The sequence below is a fragment of the Aegilops tauschii genome, chromosome 4 (genome assembly GCF_002575655.3).
Source record: "Aegilops tauschii subsp. strangulata cultivar AL8/78 chromosome 4, Aet v6.0, whole genome shotgun sequence".
In the NCBI taxonomy this organism is placed as follows: Eukaryota; Viridiplantae; Streptophyta; class Magnoliopsida; order Poales; family Poaceae; genus Aegilops; species Aegilops tauschii.
In genome coordinates this window covers 327,832,187-327,838,655 of record NC_053038.3, presented here as the reverse complement: position 1 = coordinate 327,838,655, position 6,469 = coordinate 327,832,187, and positions in this window count along the sequence as shown.

The window sequence follows — 6,469 nt, the reverse complement described above, 5'->3', positions numbered from 1 at the left end:
CTTCTTCGTCGATCTTGGGTTAGGTTCCGGGTCGGCAGCCTGGGCTAGCAGGGTGGATATTGTTTGAGTTTCTGTTTGTGTTCCATCCGTAGTCGGATGTTGATCTCTTGTATGATGTTGATGTACTCTTGGGGCGTTTGTGCCTTATGTATGTATCCCCAACTATTATGTAATGGTATGATGCAATGATATCCACCTTGCAAAAGCGTCTTCAAGATGCGCTTCTATCCTTGGTGGGACCTTCGAGTTCCTTTAGGATACGGTCGCATCTTGGGCGTGACAAGTTGGTATCAGAGCCTCGATCGACCATAGGAACCCCCTTGATTGATCGTGTAGTTTGGCCGTAGTTGAGTCTAGAAGAAAACTTTTTTAGAGTAGAGTTCGGAGAGTAGGATTTGTTTTTACTCCTCAGCCCCCTTCGTCGCTCTGGTGAGAAAATCTTGACGTAGGTGTTTTGATATACTCCTCTTCCCCTTCAATTTTTTAGGATCACGCGGTTAGTTTTCGTTCGTTGTCCATCCTCTTTTCAATCCGGCGCACCTCTCTTCGAGTGGTTTCGATCCTCGTCATCTTTTGCAAGATCAATCCTCGGCTCTTTTCAATCGACGTTGTTTCCCTGTCTGAAGTTGTCCTTGTTTTTTCCCACCCACCCACCCTTCTTCTTCTCGGAACCGGAGTCCGAAATCGAGTATCCATCCTACTCGTGCGAAGCCTTTGCATTCTCTCCTCAATCATTTCAACCGGCGCTTCTCTATTCAATTATTCGTCGTTCCAGTTGCCTGTGTTTTTCCGCCCTCGCATCCTTTTTATTCCCGGAGTCTGAGCCTCTATTCGGGCATCAATTTCATTCGTGCGGAGCCTCTTCAGTCTTTCCTCAGTTGTCTCAACCGGTGAATTCTTGTCGACTTCATCATTGTTCGTCTCGTTTTTCTTTCCGGTGGATTCAACTCATTTTTTCTCGGTTTGATCATATTCTTTTCCTTGTTTCAAATGTTTCCCTTTGATCGTTCTCCTCTCGCCATTTAATCCTTCCGGAGTGCTCAAGACATCTCAGAAGATTCGTGGTTGCCTTCAAAATTATTTCGAGGTTGTCACCTCATTCAAATCTTTCAATCATTCCAGTGCATCATTTCTCATTCAAACAATCCTTCCAACGGTGTTTCTTTTCAGTGGGCCCTAACCCACAGGTCTTTTCCCAGGATCTTACCTGACTCTTCTAATTTTCCCGGAGTTATTCTCAAAATCTTTTCAAAGTATGACGTAAGTATGAATTTCATCAGTCCGATGCTTTTCCAAGATCGATTTCAAATCATTTTCATTGATTGGCTCAACCTCTTCGTTTTTCATTCTCCCGAGGTATCTCAACAATTTTGGTGTTCTTTCTCGTCGTCATTCTCAACATTTGAAGACCGAAGAAGAGTTTCTCTTAAATCTTGTCCGTTCTCCCGAAGATTCATGTCGCTAGCTTGATCCTATCTGCTCAAATTGTTTCCAGTCGTGCAATTCTTTTCATCCATCCGGAGTATTTCAGGAGTTGCTTTCCCTCTCGATCATCCGGAGGATATCTTTTCGGAATATTTCTTCATTCTAAGTTTTCAGCTTCGTTCTCTCAATTATGCTATATCCGTGCCCCTTCGGTCGTCTCAATATTCTTCCGGTGCTTCGTTCAAGTATTCTTCAATCAGTTCGCGATCTCTTCGTTCTCTTGTCTCTAAATTCCCTCAAGTATCTTCGTGCTTGCTCTAATTCTTCCCGGCGATTCTTTCTCTTTTCTTCGTTCATTTTCATTTCTAACGGTGGTTCGTTCAACATTCCTATTCCTTGTCGGCATATCAATTAATTCGTTCTTTCCAAATCCTACCGGTGGTTCATGAAGACCTTTCTCAAGTTTTGCGCTATATCTCCCCTTAATATTTTTTTCCAGCGCGAATAAGTAGTATGCAAATCCATTGCTTCGCATCAATTTAATTAATGAAGGATAAGCATAACATAATTCTTATTCTCATTTCATCGTGGTCAAGTTGATTAATTCTTTTCTTCGGAGATTGTTCGTGATGAGTGATTTCTCGGTTCTAAGTTGTTCGTCTTTTCTTTTCCGGAGTTCCAAGCTTCTCGTTGGTTTCGTCACGAAGATCCATCTGACTCATCGCAAGGCTTTAATCTTATCCCTTTCATCCTTAAATTTTAGCTCGTCCTCCTTTTGTTACCGGAGTTCTTACGGTGGTTCATCATGATTTAATTCATTCCTTAAGTGTTCATCAAGATTCTTGTTGAAGGATCTCAAGTATCTTTTTCTTCTTACATCTCAAAGCGCAATTAATTCTTCGCATTCTTTTGAAGTGGAGTTTTGCATTTCTTCGTTCCTCTCAGCTATTCAATCTTTTCCGTTTGTGGTCGGCGAACACCTCATAATTTTGAGATGTTTTCAATAAGTCCACAACAAGCTTATTCTTTTGTTGTTGATTTTCTCAACAACTCCGTTCAATCCTTGCTTCTAAGGATGCTTTCAAACGGAGCTGATCCCCTAACCCTAGACAAAACTGCTATATAAACCCCTCCCCTTGCCATTTTGGATGCCCCTAGCCTTCCCCTACCCTCAGCCGCCGCATCCCCCTCGAAATCAGCGCCGCCGGCCTTGATTTCCGCGCCCAGCCACTGCAGATCCGCCACTTGGCGCGCCGCCATTCGCCAGCCACCGCAAGCGCCGCCTCCTCAGCCAATGCCGCGCCTCCACGTCGCCCCCTGGCCTCCCCGCGCCGCCGCGAAGCCCGCGGGCCCGCCGGCACCCGGATCGAGCCCTGGGAAGCCCATCGGGGCCCGAGTGCTCCGCCGCCGTCGCCCGAGCGCTCGCACCAGGGAGCTCGCCCGCTCCAGCCACCTGACCGCGCCGCCTTGCGCCTCGCCTCCATCCCGCCGGCCACCGGAGTGGCGTCGCCGGCGACCTCGACCCCCAGGCCGGTCCCATCGCGCCTCCCCTTCCCTTCCACCCTCCGCTTCCCTCTTCCTCACCCGCCTCTCTCTCTCTGCAGCAGCGCGGCCGCCGCCATAGATGCTCGCCATCGCCGACGTGCCTCCACTAGCCAGATCCAGTCCGGAGCCGACTGGATCTGCCGCCCCCGTGCCCATTCCGGCCGGTCCCTGCCCTGGTCGCCTCGCCGGAGCCGAGCTCCCTCGCGTCGCCGCCGCCGTTCCCTGCTTCGCTCGGAAGGAGCCCGAGCGCCTCGCGTTGACCCCCCCTCATGGGCCACGGCCCAGCCGCAGCCAGCCTTGCCGAGCCCAACGCTGTTTCGGCCCGTTTGACCCATGTGAGCGCCAAGTTTTTCTCTGTCATTTATGAGGTATTTTCATATATGCATCTTGTGAGGCTCATAACTATGTGCATGTTTGTCTGAATGAGATGATCTTGATATGTGCATGTTCATCATGTGATGCTCTCCATATTATTGTACTGTGGCATTCTTGTTTGAGTTCATCTTGATGCCCTAATCATCGTTGCAAGAGTGCTATATGATGTTTACCAGCTAAGACTGTTATAACTTGCTATTTTGTCATTTTCGTTGCATTTTGTGTGTGCATCCTTTGAGCATGATGTCTACATATTTTAGAAGCATATTCATGACATCTTTAAAGTGGTGCAATCCATGTATTTTTATATGCCTTGTGGTTAGTGAATCAAGCTCGTGAAGTAGGTACTTGCTGTTACTGTTTTGATAGTCTGAATCTGTTATATCATAATGCTATGTAAACCTGCTGCTACAAGTCACTCTATGCATAATCTGGAGATGATCACTAAGGATGTTTTGTTATAAATGTTATGCTCTATAAATCCATGCCCTTGGTTGCAATTATGGATTGTTGTAGCTTGTTTTTATCATGCTCCAAACTTACTAAATAATGTTGCTGTTAGCCTGTTAACATTAAGTTCAGTTTTGCTATGTGTTTTGCTAGTGATCCATTCACCCTATGGACTTGCTCTTTCCATGCTTAGCTTCATAATTATGCCGTCTTACTTTTGGTTGACTTCACGTGCCATGAAATGCTCTGTGGTGGGTGGCACAAGCTCACCTACATACCTACTTATCATTGTTCCTGCCATGGACTGTTATTTTCACCGTCTGAATCTGTCATATCATTTGCCATGTTTGCATGGATGCTACCATCTTTTCTGTTGATCTTTGGAATAAGTCCAGTAAGGGAGTTTTGTTAAGTGTTTTTAGTACTAGCATGCCATGCTCAAGTTTGCCATGATAGCTTGTTGTAACATGTTGTTTGATAGCTCTAAACATTGCAACCTGATGTTATTTCTGTCATGCACAGTGATTTCTGCCAAGTCTGTGAACTGTTATTATTTGCAATCTTGCCATGTCTTTTTGAGCATGTTCTAGTGATTTCTAGAGATAGCTCACTGTTCATGTTTGTATTGCCTTACCTGTATATCACGTCCATGCCATTTGTTTTCGTGTTGACGTTCTTTAGCATGTTGGTTTGTTGCTTGCTAGATGCCTCGTTGCTGTTTTGGACAGCTTGTCCTTTAAACATGTTTCATGTGTATGTGTTGAACCGTTGCTCCGTTTTGAGTGTGCTCTATATGAAACTTGCTTAGTTTTGCATATAGTTTCATGTTACCTTATTGCATCCATGTTTTGAATTTGTTTTCTTGATGTTTGAAGGCATTTTGCATCAATGCCATGTTTAACTTGTTTTGCTCATATCTTCTTGGCCGTAGCTCCGAATTAAACGAATTTCATATGTAACTTGACTAGAAAGCCGTGTAGATCATCTTGATGCATATTCACTTGCTGTTTAAAAACTTGAACATAAGGTTTATTCAGATCCGGACCAATTTCGAAATTTGCATATGGGGACTTACCGGAATTGTTATATGTTGTTTCCGGCCTCATTTAAACATGCCTTGTTGTGTTGCTCTTGGATGCATCATCTCTTGCCATGAGTAGCTTCATGTAGCCTTGTCATGCATCATACTTGGTTGAGCATCATGTCTTGTTTATGTGTTGTGTGTTTACCATGTTGTTTGCTTCTTTCCGGATGTGCTTCTCCTCGATAGTTCCTGTTTCGTTGCGTTCGTGAGGATTCGTTCGTCTACGCTTGGTTCGTCTACGTGGTTTCATCTTCTTCATGGACTCATTCTTCTTCCTAGCGGGATTTCAGGCAAGATGACCGTCACCTTGGATCTCATTACTATCATTGCTATGCTAGTTGCCTCGATGCTATCGCTATGCCGCGTTACCTACCACTTGCTTATCAAGCCTCCCAAATTGCCATGAACCTCTAACTTTTGTCACCCTTCCTAGCAAACCGTTGTTTGGCTAAGTTACCGCTTTTGCTCAGCCCCTCTTATAGCGTTGCTAGTTGCAGGTGAAGATGAAGATTGTTCCATGTTGGAACATGGATATGTTGGGATATCACAATATCTCTTATTTTAATTAATGCACCTATATACTTGGTAAAGGGTGGAAGACTCGGCCTTATGCCTGGTGCTTTGTTCCACTCTTGCCGCCCTAGTTTCCTTCATATCGGTGTTATGTTCCTTGATTTTGCGTTTCTTACGCGGTTGGGTGTGATGGGAACCCCTTGACAGTTTGCTTTGAATAAAACTCCTCCAGCAAGGCCCAACCTTGGTTTTACATTTGCCTAACAACCTATTACCCTTCCCTTGGGTCGGCCAACCCGAGGGTCATCTTTATTTTAACCCCCCGGGCCAATGCTTCTCTAAGTGTTGGTCTGAATTAGAGTCCTTTGCAGCGCCACCTCGGGGAAACTTGAGGGCTGGTTTTAGTTGTACAGAGTGCTCATCCGGTGTTGCCTTGAGAACGAGATATGTGCAGGTCCTATCGGGATGTCGGCGCATCGGGCGGTCTTGCTGGTCTTGTTTTACCATTGTCGAAATGTCTTGTAACCGGGATTCTGAGTCTGATCGGTCCTTCCCGAGAGAAGGAATATCCTTCGTTGACCGTGAGAGCTTGTGACGGGCTAAGTTGGGACACCCCTGCAGGGTATAAACTTTCGAGAGCCGTGCCCGCGGTTATGTGGCAGATGGGAATTTGTTAATATCCGGTTGTAGTAAACTTGAAGTAAACTTAATTAAAATACAACAACCGCGTGCGTACCCGTGATTGTCTCTTTTCGAGGAAGTTCGGGAGGAGAACACGGTTTGGGTTATGTTTGAACGTAAGTAGTTTCAGGATCAGTTCTTGATCATTACTAGTTGACGACCGCTTGTTAAGCTCCTCTTCTCGCTCTTGTTTCGTAAGTTAGCCACCATGCATGCTTAGTCGCTGCTGCAACCTCACCACTTTACCCCTTCCTTACCCTTTAAGCTTTGCTAGTCTTGATACCCATGGTAATGGGATTGATGTGTCCTCGTGGCTCACAGATTACTAGAACACCAGTTGCAGGTACAGGTTATGCGATGCTCATGACGCGAGAGCGATGTTTACTTCTTCTTCTT